Source organism: Centroberyx affinis, unplaced genomic scaffold (assembly GCF_046629955.1).
Source record: "Centroberyx affinis isolate AG114_WGS23_722 - 3 ecotype Tasmania unplaced genomic scaffold, CSIRO-AGI_Caff_v1 ptg001456l_1, whole genome shotgun sequence".
Classification (NCBI taxonomy): domain Eukaryota; kingdom Metazoa; phylum Chordata; class Actinopteri; order Beryciformes; family Berycidae; genus Centroberyx; species Centroberyx affinis.
The window spans coordinates 232171-248634 of NW_027279929.1; the positions used below are offsets into that span (position 1 = coordinate 232171).

A 16464-nucleotide genomic window follows, 5' to 3' on the forward strand; every position below is an offset into this window, starting at 1 on the left:
AATTGAACACACGTGCCGTGGGTCTGTACAGGATTTGTGCGTGTTCTAAGAACAGATACTGGTGCTTCTTGTACAAAAGCATTGTATTTCAAAAACATTAGCTTTTGGAACATTTGATCAGAAAGTGAGCAGCAGTCTGGTCTACAGATATGGCCACTGATACTAAAAGACACTGAGACAATAACTTCACCAAGATTGTTCTTGTGTGAATGATTAGTTCAAAATGAGCAGATCATTCAAGAGGCACACATCACTACAGTCTATATCACAGAGTATAGAGTATATCACAGTTAGTGCCAGCATAAATGGGGCTGATATTGGCCTTTTATTAAAAATCTAATATTGTCTAGATGCAGTTTGATTGATTACATATTTATTGTAGAACTGATCAATACTGCACTGGTTAGATATGGGAAACCCTTAACCTGAACTGATTCTAATGAGACATTTTGATCGGATTCCGCATAAGTATACATATTATTTAATATTTATATCATTATTATTATTAGTAGTAGTAGTAGTAATAGTAGTAGTAGTGGATTTTAGTGTCTCATGGTCTAAATGGTTTCAGAGGCTTTTCTACCCTGAAAAGAATACAATTCTGGGGAGAACCTGAATCCTTATAATTGTTTTGCAACTTTTTGGCATGAAAATGGACAAACTAAAAGATATTATCCAATATCAGCTATAGGCAGCTTAAATCCAAAAACATTGCCATCAGTATTGGCCTTAAAAACCTATTTTGATCGGACCTTAATATCTGCTACACACTGTCAAATAGTGCTTCCAGTTGTTATGTTCTATTTTTCTGAGCTGCCTCACATCTACAGCAGCGCTCCAGTTGTTAATGTACCTTCCCCTTGCTGTACTGCTGCGGTGTGGAGCGCAAACAGCTACCGGTTGCCATCACCGGGCCGTGAAATTACCTTAATTTTGTCCACTGTGCAGCCTCCACACACACACACACACACATACACAAACACACACATCATCATCTTCACAGCCTTTGGTGTGAGCTGTGAAACAAGAATGAAGAAGTCAGGGCTGAACACACACAAACACACACACGCATCGGCCATCTCGTTCTATCTCTCCCTCACTCTTTTTCCAGTGTTTGTCATTACACAACAAGAAGAAGCGTATGTTCTGTGTGTGTGTGTGTGTGTGTGTGTGTGTGTGTGTGTGTGTGTGTGTGTGTGTGTGTGTGTGTGTGTGCGTGCGTAGGAGTAGGCGTAGGGGTGTGCCAGAAATGTCTACTACGCTGACATTTCTGGCATGCGACCAATCTCTCCCTCCCTCCCTCGCCGCCAGAACCAATCGCGCGCACTCCCCAGCCTTCGTTAGCCAATCAAAGCGTAGGAATTTGAAGTGACCCTCTGACCTTTTGGATGCAAAATGCACTGCAAACTCTGAAGTGCAATACTCACACAGTAGTATTCTCATGCATTTACATATATTTGCATGAATTTACATGTTTAGCGTTGAGATGCATTTTCAAGTGAATGTGCCTCATAGACGGAAGATAGATAGAACTTCCCTTTATTTCTAATGGATGTTCCACTCACCCGCCCACTGGGTCAACAACTATTCTCCTGGTTCACATCAGCAAACACCGATCCCTATAGGTGCAGAGCTAGCTAAGTGCCATCATGTTGTAATATAAATCAACACATAGTCGATATATAGCTTGGGAGAGGCATTTTCCACCAGCCAAGCCTATTATAGCTTTGGTACTAGAAGTCTTACTACGAGAGCCTGGGAACTCGACTGCTGCTGCCTGAGAAAATTGGAATCGATTTGTACAGAGCAGAAAAAAGCATAGTAAGATGAATCTGTGTGTGTGTGTGTGTGTGTGTGTGTGTGTACAATTTTGAACTGCGCATATAATAGTGAGAGATTGAGCGGAGCAGTTAAAGAAGCACTGAATGACATCAACAGAAATAAGAAGCCAAGTAGGCAAAAACATAATTATTATGACAAATTTTGTTCCATATAGACATTCTTTGCCCCCCATCTGAAAATAAATGCCACCTACCGCAACAACATAATTGATGGCATGAAAGTAAAATGCATATGGAGCAACACTGAAGGTTCCTTGATCTTTGCTTCAGACCTTTTGTTTATAAAGATTACAGTTTTAAGGATGAAATCAATGTTATAGAAATACTGATGGATGCCTTTGAGGTAACTTGGATGCAAAGCTTGTATATCCATAAAGGCAGTCTTGCCAGCAATTAAGATAAACAGCTTGCTTTTCTGACCGACAAGCTTGTAATTTTGAAATTATATGTTTCTCTTATGGTCTTCATGGGCCATATGGGTCATGAAGCTTGCACTTAAACTTAACTAAGTGGGTGAAAATACACCCAAAGTTTGGGTTAGGAGATTTTCCAGTGACTGTAAGATTACATTTTGGTTGGGCTAGGCATCACTGATTAAATAGCCGCATCTATCTTCACAAAAGCAATGAGCACTGCCTGGGGAGAGCAAAGTAAGACCAATTTATTTTATCCAGGGAGGCTGATTGAGCACACTCCTTTTCAGAAACACCTTGCTTCAAATATCTTCTGCTGTTGGCCACTGATCAGCTTCACTGGAGCAGTGACTCTGCTTTTGTTTTCATCTGCTTTGCTGTCTTCTCTGGGTTTTCCACTCCAAAGTACAGCCTAATGGAAATCAAATATGGCCACCGTGTGAATAAGGCAAATTGCACAATACCAGAATGATACCAGAAGTTAAATAAATGCTTCCAGATAATGAACATGAGATCTGTAAGTTAAAGAAAAACATATGGGTTCACTCACAATGTGCATCTAAAAGTGGGAGTATTTGTTGTGTTTGTTGTGTTCTTTTATCTTTCTATTTTACTTGATTTGATTCTTTTAATGCAATATATGAATTTTATCTTTTTCACTTTGTCTCGATGCTTTTAATGTTTTATGTAAAGCATTTTGAATTGCCTTGTTGCTGAAATGTGCTATATAAATAAACTTGCCTTGCCTTGCCTTGCCTATGGTTTTGCTAAAAATAAAGCTAAAGCTAAAGCCTGGCTGTGTCATATCGGCACATCCACCGCCAGTCACTGTTAGCTAGATTCCCTTCGACAGTGTATTATGGTTCATATAAGAATGGCTGAAGTGTGGCCTCAGATAAAAATTGGTTGAAAATGTCATCTGTTACGTTTTTTGACACTTGACATTCCTCTCAGCCGCAGCTATTGGAAATGAGCAGAGTTCACGAGCTCTCTAATAGGCTATGCTAACGTTAGCATTTAGCTGCACTCCCACAAAACAGCCCCTTCCCCTGAGAGGGTGGAGGCTAGGGTTGCCAACTCAATTAGCCAAAATTAATTTTTGTTTTTTTGGAGGGGGGGGGGGGGGGTAGACAAACTCAAAAACTAATAATAATATGATGCCCATTGTTATTGCCACAAAATGACGTACAGCATCAATCAGTTCTCTCTCTCTCTCTCTCTCTCTCTCTCAAACACCCACACAACGTTACCATGCAAAACTAGAAAAATAGGATCATCTCCTATGAAAATTTGCACTTTACTTCATTCCTGACATGTTGTCCTGTGTGTTGCTTGCATGGCTATATGTGCTAAAATGGTGTTTGTTGTTGCTGTATTGTTGTGCTGATGTTTTGCTGTTTCCTGTTGCTCTGCATGGCTTGTGTTCTGTCTTGAGAGTTCTTGTTTTGTTGCTGTTGCTGTCTCTATGGCGTCTTGTTGTCTTTGTTCTGTAAATTTGATCACTTTATAGGTTTTAAAACATCTCGCCAAAGGACTGCAGTTGAAAATTAGCCAGCTGGCTAACACTGGCACATTTACAGAAATGTTGATTAATGTGTGTTGTCCTTATAAATAAAAAAAACAAACAAATAAACAAACATGTATTTTGTTGCCAAATTATCATATCCTGTCAGCATTACACAATGCCAAATACGTGTCCCTCTCACCATTACACAATGCCAAATACGCAACGTGCCAGTTGCTAAATACGCAACCTACAACAAAGAAAAACAACACAGTAAATATGTAAAAAGCACAGCCCAGGAAAAAGTCATGAAAATAACCTTCATCTGACGCAGTGGACGCACACGACACACAATGTACCCAACGCACACACATCACCCGTGTTTGGTGACAACATTACATTTTAACTACATTCAAAATAATTTAGTAAATCCTCTCCAGTTGTGTCCCATGTCACTTATTTATTCTTTACTCTATAGAAATTTCAGCTGTCCAAAAAATCTCCAGGGATTTATTTTTTCCATTCCGGGAGACTGAGGCCAATTACCGGAGTCTCTCGGCCAATCCGAGAGGGTTGGCAACCCTAGTGGAGGCATGAAGCCAACAGTTTCTAGCTTCTCCATTTTGAGCAAAGTTGGAGTAGGCACTCCTATATTTGCCTATGGACCTACTACATTGGATGTAGTGTTAGCATGGAGCCTACTATCACTCAACATAGTGTACGCTAAAATGTCAGCATGAAGCCCAGCAGCCATTGGTCTACTGGAGACACTTGAATGTTGTAATCATCATCTAACGGGCCAATCTCCCAAACATACGATGTATTCCATTATTATGTGAAACTTGTTCTAGGCTACTTGGGGACAGACCAACCTCTTGGGCTGGTGGCTAGCTGTGGCTATTGGCCCCCTGTTGGCTCATCCAAAACTAAAAAGTTTTGAGTGCAGCATAGGGAAGGCAGAGCAGAGCAGAGCATTGCAGCAGAGTCAGGGATTAAAGGCTGAGCTCAAGGCAGCTGATCTGACATAGAGAGCCTTTCACTGGGGCCCCCTGCTATAGCAACCTCTAAAGCTCTGACACACACGCACACACACACACACACACACACACACACACACACACACACACACACACACACACACACACACATACACACACACACACACACAGCTTCCTTAGTGCAGTGGGACTAAAGCAACAAGCACCAGGCTGGAATGCTGAACTCTACTGTGGAGAATTGATTGGAATGTTGTGTAGGCTGTGTGTGTGTGTGTGTATGCGTGTGTGTGTGTGTGTGTGTGTGTGTGTGTGTGATGTTGATGTATTGTGGAGTATGTAGCAAAAAGACAGCACAGTTATTGTTGCTCTGTGATAAGCTTTGCTTTATGAATACAAGCAGATAGTACTATTCCTCATGTTTCATTGCTTTGTTGTTGTTCTGCCCACATTATTAATATGTGCAACACCTCCTGCTCCCCTGTGTGTGTGTGTGTGTGTGTGTGTGTGTGCGTGCGTGCATACCAGTGTGCATGTGTTTGTGTGTGCACATGCCTGCCTATGTGAACAAGTGCGCATGTATGTATATAAGTATGTGCATGTGTATGTGTGTGTATACATGCATATATGTTTGTGTGTGTGTGTATATGTCTGACATTGTGTGTATGTGTGTGTGTCTGCATGTGCTTACCAGTGTGTGTTTTTGCATTTGTGAGTTTGTGCATGCATGTCTGCCTGTGTGTATGTGTCTGAGATTGTGTGTGTGTGTGTGTGTGTGTGTATGTGTGTGTGTGTGTGTGTGTGTGTGTGTGTGTGTGTATACTTGTGTGCGTGTGCATATGTCTGACAATATGTGTGTATATGTATGTATGCATGCATGTGTGTATGTAAGTATGTGCGAGTGCGTACATGTGTATACCAGTGTGTCCACCACAGTGTGTGTGTGTGTGTGTGTGTGTGTGTGTGTGTGTGTGTGTGTGTGTGATATTCATCTTAGTCAATGTCACTGATACAGCCAGACCAGATAGGCGTCCATGCTGCTCTTCCCTTCCCCCCATCCCGCCAAATCTCCCTCTCTCTCTCCCTCCCTCTCTCTCTCTCTCTCCCTCTCTCTCTCCCTCCCTCCCCATCCACCTGTATCCATCTTCTGGCCCCCGGTGGCGTCTGGTCCGTCGGCCGCACGCATCATCAGCGGCTCAGAGGATGCTGCTCTCTCGTACGGCTGCTAGGATAAAGGCAGCACTGTATCCTACAAAACCAATGATGATGTCAGCTTGTTATTGACTCTCCCAGGTCTGAATGACTGAGCAGAGGATAGGGGGTGGGGTGGAATCTATCTATTGCAGTGGAGGTGACCAGCCAGGCGCAAGTGAGCTGTAGTGTGTGTTAGCGTGTGTGGTAGTGTGTGGTAGTGTGTGTGTGTGTGTGTGTGTGTGTGTGTGGTGTGGGGGATGGGTGGGATCCTGCAGTCTTCGTTTCCGCAGACATAATCTGTCCCAGTCGCTGCACAGCTCTTAAATAGTTTACAATAAGCTCTCTCTCTCTCTCTCTCTCTCTCCCTCTCTCTCTCTCTCTCTCTCTCTCCTTATGTAGAAATGGATGATTCCATCTGAGTAGCGAGGCAGAGAGATGGACATAATGGGTATTAAGACAAGAGAAGAAAAACAGAACGGAGAAACAATAATAAAGCAAGCCTACAATGGATGCCACTCTTAGTAAAAAAATAACCTCGGCTTCACATACTGCTTACTGTTTAGTGGACATTTTCAGTGCGTTATCTCAGGGGCATTTTGAAGTAGGATGGCAGAAAAATGCAAAGAAAAAATTCAGATTTAGGTAGATTGAGATTCACATGGTTGAGCTGTTACAATTCAGACAATTGAATTTTGGCCTTCCCTTGCTTACGGGTTTATTCAAAATCTTGGCTTCTTTACGTTTCACCTTTTCGTGTCTTTCTGCTTAGGCATTGCCCAAAAAATTGAATCTTGCCCTTGGGACACTAATTGGATAAAAAACATCATACAATTATCTCATCAATCTGTGATGTCCAACGTGCTCCAGGAGTTATTTTGTAATTCACTCCCGAAAGCAATTTCGTCATTGGTTTTCAATTAGCGCCACCCGGTGTGCTGGAGTGGCAAGAAATGACCCATTACACACTTCAGTTCAATTTCCTTTATGTTTTTGTGACTCAACAATTCATCTCCTTTCTGACGTCTTTGGTGTTTATTAGTCTGCAGATTTCTTGATTTACATAATGAAACTGATGGCAGTGCTAGGGTGAGGTTCAGGCTGCCAGGTGCATGAAGAAAGGAGAGTACACCAACGTCACAATGTCAGTTTTTAGTCTATTTTTATGGCCTCATTCAAATAAATGGGAAGTAAAAATCTGAGCTCTACAAACTCGTCCAGCTGCATCCGATCTTGGTTATTAGTTTATATTCTGGTTTTCATGGAGGTCAAGTGCCAAATAACCCCCATGTTAAAACTAAGTGGAATATTGCTTTAACTTGGAATCAGAATCTGCATATCGTCATGTGAGGGTGGACACGCCTCGATTTGCATATTCATCACCTCAAGGTCGCATCGTGCAGGAGTCCGTTAATCTCCGTTTTTCACTCCAGGGTTGGAATCGGTGGAAGGGGGGCGGAGTTGTAGTAAGGATTGGACAATATATTGAAATTCAATATATCGCAATACAAAAAAATGTGACAATACGGATCGTGGAGCGGAAAAATGAATCGCGATATTAGCTCCGTTTTATTCTGCTGTAGTAATCACAAATGAGACGGCTTGAGTTGTAGATTTTGAAGTCCTGCTGTACTGTTTCCCTAAGTCAACTGGGAATTTGAGTTTGAAAGCTTTTTGTTTCAATGGCTATTGGGAATTATGAGTATTTGGAGTTTCAGTGGAAGCTGACTCACCTAGCATTGACATAATGTTTTTCTGGATAGATTTATAGAAGTCAGATTTGTTCGCACATTACGGCCTTTATTGTCGGTGTATTTCCCTCCTCACACGAAGATGACTCTTTGTCTCTCTTTGTCTCTCTTTGTCTCTCTCACTCTGGAGAGTCTTTGGCTGTCTGAGTTGGATTTCCTAGTTGTAAATGTTAATGTGTAGGGAGTTGAGCTGGGATCGATGCAGATATTAAACCGACCGGTCTCTCTCTGTCTTATCGACCTGATGAGGCAGAACACACACTCACGGCTCTTTCTCTCTCTCTCTCCCTCTCTTTCTCTCTCCTTCACACACACATACACAGACAAGTGCTTACACTCGGCATTCAAGCGATTCCTTCCCCTCTCGATTCTTCTTCTCCCCCTCGCACACCCACATGAAAGCCCACACACTCGACATTCATGCAAGATCTTTTTTTTTTTCTTTGTCTCCATCTCTCGCCTCGCTAAATAATTTAATCGCTTAACTGCAACAGCCAACCATGCTATTCCAGTCTCCACCATGCAGGTTAAATTATAGCGCAGTAGGTGCACACAGCCATTACTGTGAGGTCTTATGAAGATGTATTATGGAGTCATGCTTTGTTAGGACCTTGTCATTTTCAAAGCACTAAATATGTCAGAGGTATAGTGAGGTATTACATCTCCTTTGAAGTGGACATAGTATAATATAATTCTGCTGGTGGTGTATAGGGTTAGACTGATATGGGTTTTTGAAGGCCGATACTGTTATTTTTTTGTTTAATGGTGCCAATAGCTGATATTTTGTGCCGATATTCAATATCTTTAAAGATCCACTATGTAACATTTTCATACACATTTTGAAACATATTGCCATATTTTACATTTTCAAATTATTTTGTGATGTGAAGTGTTGTAATTTACTTTTTTAGCGACCTACTTTTTTCTTATCAGTGTGGAAAAGCCTCTGAAACAGCACTGAGACCATCATAATAATGGTAAAAATAAAAATATTTACGCATACTCGTGTGGAATTTGATCAAAATGTCTCAATTCTAAATGTATGTAATCAATCAAATCACATCATATCCATCATATCAGAGGTGGGTGACACTGACTGGACCTTATCTGATGTTTAATAAAAGGACAATACCCATCTGGAACCCATATATTGTCATTACAGGGCACGAAGGCAGGCTCTCTCTCTCTCTCTCCCTCTCTCTCTCACTCTGGAGGTTGAGCGAGGATTAGAAGTAACTAAGAAAGAGCAGCAGAAGGGAGGAGGGGTGGAAGAGAACAGGCAAGAAGAAGAAGGGGGGGGTTGTGGTGACATGGAGATTGAACACTTGTTTTTTGAATGTCATTACTAGGGTTAGACTGATATGGGTTTTGAAGGCCGATACTGATGCCAATATATTTGGATGAAATATTTTGGATATTCAGTATCTTCAAATATGAATAGAAAAAAATGCATTTGAATCTGCTATTTAATAACAAAAATAAGCCAATGTTTCAATGTTTTCAATTATAGAAATACAACACAGTACATGTCAAACATATGTAAATACAAAGGACTATTACACTACGCAAAATGTGTTATCACAGGTAAAGTCTTCATAGTCACAATAACTAAAAAGGGGCTTGAATAAAGGAAGTCAAGGTAAAAATGTAAAAGCTTTTATTTTTCTATGGCTGGAAAAAAGAAAGGCTTTTTTAACTTTTGCGCACAAAGGTAGAGTGCCTTGAGAGACACTCTAGGAAGCGATGCTTGAAATTTCTTTTTATTTGGGGCTCATATCACTCTCATTTCATTTGGTGAATGTGGCATTGTCCACACAACAAAAATAGGTCAATTATGTACATTTGCTCTCTCATAAAATCACCTTCATGGAAGAGTGACCGTATGTTCGACACACAAAGACAAGTTTCTCATTCAGAAACATTTCTACCACACGCCAAAATGCAGATGTATAAGGACTAGGGTTTGACCGATATATTGATCTTAAGTGTTTTAGAGTTTTAGTGTCCCATGATGGTCTTAATGCTGTTTGAGGCTTTTCCAACCCGACAACAATACAGTTCTGGCAGAAACACTGAATACTTGAAAATCTTTGGAATTTTGGGCACGAAAATGGTCCAATTTAGATATTGAATGCTGCCACAAAATATTGTCTATCAACAGCTTCAATCAAAAAAAATACCAGAATCAGTATCGGCCTTCAAAAACCCCTAACGTTCAAACCCCAGTCAACACACAGAGGTCAGGGGGTGGCAGACATGACAGGATGAGTAGACTGACAATTAATGGTTAGTGGTCTTTGTGAATGTGCAACGGCTGAAGAAGTGACTGTGGGAGGTGTGTGTGTGTGTGTGTGTGTGTGTATCTATGGGGTCTCTGCTAGCTAACTATAATGAGAGAAAGCAGGAGGAGGAGGTGGATGAAAGAGAAGGGGTGGAGTCCTGCTAACTAACTGTTACTGTTGTTCAGACACTACTGCTCCATGCTGCGGGTCAAATGATACCTGTCTAGAGGCTGGGTGCGGTGATGTAACCGCTTTCAGCCTCAACGGTAAACTTCCCTCATTCGTTTAATGCTTAGCAGATGGCGAGGCTGCCGAGGAATGGGGAAGCAATACCGCGCGCTTTTAAAGCCTAAGTCACACTACAAGATCTACCTCAAACCTCGCCTGATGAGGGACAGTTCACACTAAATGATTGGTCTTAAGTGCCTTTTCCTTGCTGTCCTTGCCTTTGTCCATCAACCTAGGTCAGCGGTTCTCAACGTGGGGTCCGGGGACCACCAGGGGTCCTTGAGGGGTTTCCAGGGGGTCCCCAGCAAATTGATGTATTGTTAAACTTATTAAACTTATAAGCATTATTTCATTTACAAGAAGTTAACACAATTAGAAAATGTAGAAAAATGATTATTTTGGTCATAGTTTCACTATGTCAGGTCATAGTTTCTATATGTGTTATCTCTCTACCTACAATAAAGATTGTCATGGAATTCTGGACAAAATCATATCTGACAAGAACAATATTCTCAGATTTGGGAGAGACAAAATCTCATCAAATGGGGGTCTGTGGCTCTAATGTGGACTAAATTAGGGGTCCTCGATATGAAAAAGGTTGAGAATCACTGACCTAGGTGATAGGGAAAAGATGGGGCGTCAAACATGCTGAAGATGAGGGATCACACAGATTTTCTCAGCATTTTGTCTCAAAATTTGCAGATCTCATGAAAACACAACTGGTCACATAGACATGAAAAAAGGTAGTCTGGAACCATGAGACCCTAACCCTAGCCCAGACTCACCCCAACTAGCCCAGACTCACCTCAACTAGCCATGTCAAACACATTGAGTTTCCTTGTGCTACAAATATAGTTTGACTTTGAGTAAATGCTATTTCAGAGAATTTCATAAGCATGGGTCACATGGTCTAAATCCTGTTGCAAAGGCCTTTCCACCCTGATAAATGGGTAAATATGTCGGTGAGAAACACATAATCTCTTTGTTGTGTGTGCAGAGATGCCACCTGGCTTTATTGGATGACAAGAGTCCCATGCTGTGTGTTGGGTGTGACAGAGGCCATAGAGAGGTAACTCATCAAGAGATGGGACAGATGACAAAAAGATTAGATGGTATTTTGTCAACACTTTATAACTAGTTTCACCGCATTCCTTCCATTCATTACTGCAAAACAAACATCCAACTGCACACACACTCACACACACACTCAAATGACATCACAGTGGTAGAACAGACAGCAACTGGATGCTGGTTTGGCACAGGAAGACAGCTTATTGTTTTGCCATCTTTGGTTCTGACTTTTAGTTTCATGTCCATGGTCTAGCCATGAAAGTTTATATACACATTATTGAAGATTTTGATAGGCTAAGCAGTCTACAGTTGTTCAATTATAAATAGTGTTGAATTTTGGTGGTTCTGATATAATTTATGGACAATAAAATAACTAGTCAACATTAATTAAATTACTTCTCAGAATCATCATTTGAGTTATCATAATGGTAGTAATAGGTGCAAATCTTTCAGTTTTTTTGCGATATATTGAATTTCAATATATCGTCATTTGTCTTTAGATACTTAATCATAGTTAGAAACATTAGAACCACAGTTTTTTTTTTCAGTTTTCTAGGGGAATTTGGCCAAGTAATGCCGTTGTGTTGTGCTGGAGTTTTTGCTGCTGAATGAACAGAGAGAAAACACTGCTATATTTGTATCCTCACCGTGGCTGAGTGCTGCATATAGATTGTGTGTTCTGGTTGCCCCTGTATGAAAGCCATTACGCTGGCAGCGGTCTGCCTCGCCCTGCGGTGGCTCACTCCACAATTGCCACTCTGGAGCCCGATTCCACATCGCTGTTTTCCCTTTATTCATTCACATTCCCACCCAAAACACAAACAAGTACGGGGAGATTGAGATGTTCAAATGAGCACAATTTAAAAATGATTCCCACCCTGCTATATGAAATTGTCGGGCCCCCATTGTAGCACACACCTCCCCAGGCTGAGGAAATACATTACTGTCCCTCTGTATAAAAGCCATTACCCATCCTCCACTCTGCTCTTACTGCCACACTCGCGCTCACTCTACACACCACCCCAGGGCTTTCAGTCTGTGTGTGTGTGTGTGTGTGTGTGTGTGTGACAGCTGTGTGTGCAATATGTTTACAGTTAATACGTGCATGCATGCGTGCGTCTGTGCATTTGTCTCTTTTTTACATCGTTTGCTGAATTTGCTTGCGTGTGTGTGTGTGTGTGTGTGTGTGTGTGTGTGTGTGCCCTATGTAGCATCTCTCTAGCACCCTCTGCGTCCCCCCCACCCCCCCTCAGCCAACGACTGACGGCTGCCCCTCCCCTCCCCACTACCAATCTAGACTTGTTTGGCTTGCTTTTCCTTTATAGCTGTTGAAAACCTATAGTTTCCTCCTGCCGGTGAAATATACTGTAATATACTATAATATAAACATATGCATACGTCACCCACTGTAATGTGGTGTAATCTTGCGGAAAGAAGTCCTCATTTCACTAAAGCCTATGGCAAAGTCGCTGCGTCTAATAGTATTTACCACCAAAACTTCCAAACCATTTTCTGGTGATCAAGTGGAGCAATGACTGATGACTAGCAAGATATTATTATTGATATTATTAGTTAGACCGATATATGAGGCCGATATTAAAAATTTGCATTTAAAAAAAAATTAAAAATCCGATATCAGTGTGGTTCACTTCTGATATGATGGAGGTTCCTCCCTAAATACTAGTCAATATATTTTTATTATTACTACTTTTATATCAGATGTCTGACCAGAGAAATCATTGTTGTATTTTTTTTAGTGTGTTAGTCTGTAAAACCTGATAAACTGCAAGTGTTTCTGGAATTTCTTCTTCCCCAGAGTTATTTGTCCGCACATTTGTCCAACACTGAATACTTTTTGGGATATCTTTTGGTGATTAAATTAATATGCGCTCAAAATATCGGCTATCAACAGCTTCAATGCAAAAATATCTGTATTGGTATTGGCCTTCAAAAGCCCCTACTGGTTGAACCCTAGTAGGCCTATGCATTGCTTTTTTCATAGCCACTACAAAAAACAGTGTATTTAGTGTGTATTTCAAAGAATATCACCACTAAATATTGGCTATCAGCAGCCTCGGCCCAAAAACATCGGTATCGGTATAGGCCTTTAAAAACTCATATCGGTCTGAGGCTACTCCCAACTTAATATTTGTAAGATTTTTTTTTTAGGCTTACAGCCGACCCCGGCCCCCCTACCCCCCTCCTTTTCCATACTGCGACACCCATTTTGATGTTTATGTGACTGGAGTGTGCTTCCTGCAGAGAGGACCTAGGCCTGCCTAATTTTCGCCTGGCAGGTCAGCTGCTCTGTGTTTCAGTCTGAAGCCGTTGGCTGCTACTGAACCGTTTGGCTCTTTTCTCTACTAGCGAGCAAACCTACAATCTAGACCCAACTGTCCATCCAGCTCGTTTTAAGGGGATTTATCAGTATATACGCCCGCGTATCCAAAACACGGCGGTCATTGGGGATTGTAAGCAGCGGCTCGTCGGGTCGGAAGGCCGTTATAACGCTTTTTTCGAGGTTAAATTAGAGCTAGAAAACAACGGTGGAGGAGGAGGAGATTCCATATTAGGAGCACAGAGGAGAAGGCACCCCCCTTGTGTGATTTGGAGCCTCCGGTGAGTGTTTTTTCACCTTTTTACGTTATTATTGCGGTTATAAATTATACCCCCTCGTACAGTGATGAAATATGACCGTATATAGAAAGTCTGGGCCGGTTATTGCGCCGTTTTGGACGTTTATTTTGATGTTTTCTCTGGGGGTGGGGGATGGGCAGCGTCAGCGCGTGAGTAGGCGCGCGCGCACACAATGCGTGTGTTCGTGGGGCAGTGAGCGTGCGTGGTGTGTGTGTGTTTGTGAGCGCGCCCTTCCTTCCTGCAACTTCTGCTAGTTTTGAAGTAGAACCAATTGATCATTTACTATGTATTTTAATTTTAACAATGAAATTAAATTACATTATAAATAATTATGACTCCAGTCATATTAGAAATTCTATTGTATTTTTTTTTTTGTTATTTTAAATTTATTTAATTTTTTATTTATTTACCTTTTTATATGTTGTCAAAAACATGCTTTTAATTCTTGCTTATTTTGATTTATATTGTAAAACACTTGTACCTGTTTTGATAAGTACCCTATAAAATTGTTTTTTTTTTTTATTAACAGTAACAACAGCAACAATTTTTTAACTCAACCTGTAGTTGGCTAGAGTGCTGACAGCATTTTGTCCCATAATTTTACTCACAAAACCTGAGGTGTTGTGCTTTACAGGCCCATAGTTGTTATTGCTACAGTTTAAGCTAACCTAGCTATTTAGCGTGGGATGTCTGTAACGCTATACAGTAGATACAAAAATCTACTACAGAGCTTTTTTTTTTTCAGTATTCATGTCACAACATTAATCAAAGCTTACTAGAGTGCCATGCAGCTGGTTGCTCCAAAGCCATGGGCGGTGTGGGGGAGGGGTGAAAACACACACACACACACACACTTAGGAGGGCCACTTGCCAACCTTGTGAAGCTCAACTCAATGACACAATGTACCAGTTCCAGATAAGCCTTCAGCAAGGTAAAGGCTAGTGATGCCTACTCTATTTAAGCCTGGGTCACACTATGCGATTTTAACACTGATTCTAAAGTTCCATTTCAATCTGGGGTAGTCCAGGGCTGATGGTGTGGGGGCGCTGGGGCCCGAGGGTCGGCACTGATGATCCTGTAGTGTGAACGGGTTCAAGACTACCAATTCTTGTCGTTTTTTTGACACATTTTTTTTTTCGAACATGCTGTCAGTCCTGGTTGGGCTTGTGTAGTGTGAAGCGGTCCAAGTCTCACCAAGACTGAAATCAGAGAGTGACACTGGTAACCACCAATGGAAGTTTAGATACTGGACGAGAAGCATGTCTAATAACAACAATGCCCATTCACGTAGGTAGTGTACATTGGCAAGATTTCCCATTCTGCTTGCTCAACCCTTGATATGTTACTATACAATTTCATTTGGAGGAATAAATCTCTTAAAATGGCAATGTGCCTTAATCAATCCACATAAGTACGCAATTACAAATTAAGTCAAAAAAGTCTCATACTAAATTCTTCACCAGTATTAACTTTGTAATAGTGTCACATTTTTCAATGACAGAATCGGGTAGTGTGTGATCCCTCTTTTTCATGTGTGACACCCATCTTTGTCTCATCATGTAGTGTGAACAGTTTCCCAGATGGCTTAGTTTGAACTGCCCCAGTTTGGCAAGACTGGAGTAGTCTTGTAGTGTGACCTAGGCTTTAGGAAGAGTTAAGATACACAGGTTTATTATTAGGTTCATTCATTATGAGAAGGGTGCATTTTTTATATATAAAAAAAATCATATTAGTTGTTTTTGAACACACAACTCCCTTTCATTTGTAATGGCTTCCTGTTGTCTTGTTTTACCCATTATGTCCAGTCTGCCTGGTGTTGTGCTGATCACAGCCTTGTGCTGTATTCACATAAGCTTGGGCCTGCATCACATCTTATTTTTAAGGAAGGTTATTGTAGGTTGTGATTTTTCAGGTTCTTTTAGGATTTTTTTGGAGACAAAAACTCCCATCATTGGTATTGGAGATTATCTGTTTTCCTGTCTTTTCCCTCCATCATTTGTGTTTTTGTGTTGTCAGGATCACATTCCTCGCTGGTTTTCCTTTCATGTCGGCTAAAAGCCTGATCTAAACATAAAATACAGCTGTGAATAGAAGTTAATTCTGCATAGTGGACCAGTTCCACATTTACGAAGGGGATTTTTACTGTTGTTATTATGTCACAGGATTATTACAGTTATCACTGGGTTATTAAAGTAATAATTAGGCTATTGTTTAATTGTTTATTGTTTTTACAGCAGAATAAAATGTAGCTAATATTACCATTTTTGTATTGCGATATATCGAATTTTGATATATCGTCCCATCCCTGACACTGAGGTGTTGCATTTTTGAGTTAGCTCAAGTATGTGATGACTTTTATTTCTCTAGGTTTAATCTGTGCTGTGTCCATTTAAACGTTGAAGTTCTGGCACAGTATTGTTGGTGTTAAGCACAAGACCTGAATGCTTGGGATGTCCTGACGACGTCCCAGAAAACAGTGCTGAGCATCCCAAATGCATTTTCACTGTCTCCTGGGGTGTTGGGATGCAGTTTCTCTATTTAAGCCCTGTA

General features: G+C 41.0%; 1 protein-coding gene across 1 annotated transcript in view; it reads left to right on the forward strand.

The window, feature by feature from the left end:
- Positions 1–13632: 13632 nt before the first annotated feature.
- The window catches only part of LOC139650191 (F-box-like/WD repeat-containing protein TBL1XR1), a 39595-nt gene continuing 36763 nt past the window's right edge, over positions 13633–16464 (forward strand). The window contains exon 1 of the mRNA XM_071526772.1: positions 13633–13895. The gene's annotated coding sequence lies outside the window, so the exon portion shown is untranslated. The remainder of the gene's footprint in view (positions 13896–16464) is intronic.